We start from the raw sequence: 500 nt of genomic DNA, 5'->3' as shown, positions 1-500 counted from the left end.
GGGAAGAGACAAACATTTAAACCCTCAAACATCACGTGGTCAGTGGTCAGTGGTCAGTAGTCAGTGGCAGTGGTCAGTGGTCAGTGGTCAGTAGTCAGTGGTCAGTGGTCAGTAGTCAGTGGTCAGTAGTCAGTGGTCAGTGGTCAGTGGTCAGTAGTCAGTAGTCAGTGGTCAGTGGTCAGTAGTCAGTGGTCAGTGGTCAGTGGTCAGTAGTCAGTGGTCAGTGGTCAGTAGTCAGTGGTCAGTGGTCAGTGGTCAGTGGTCAGTGGTCAGTGGTCAGTGGTCAGTAGTCAGTGGTCAGTGGTCAGTGGTCAGTGGTCAGTGGTCAGTGGTCAGTGGTCAGTGGTCAGTGGTCAGTAGTCAGTAGTCAGTAGTCAGTGGTCAGTGGTCAGTAGTCAGTGGTCAGTGGTCAGTGGTCAGTAGTCAGTAGTCAGTAGTCAGTAGTCAGTGGTCAGTGGTCAGTAGTCAGTGGTCAGTGGTCAGTGGTCAGTGGTCAGTGG

Source organism: Blennius ocellaris (assembly GCF_963422515.1).
Source record: "Blennius ocellaris genome assembly, contig: SCAFFOLD_66, whole genome shotgun sequence".
Classification (NCBI taxonomy): Eukaryota; Metazoa; Chordata; class Actinopteri; order Blenniiformes; family Blenniidae; genus Blennius; species Blennius ocellaris.
This window is presented reverse-complemented; position numbering follows the sequence as displayed.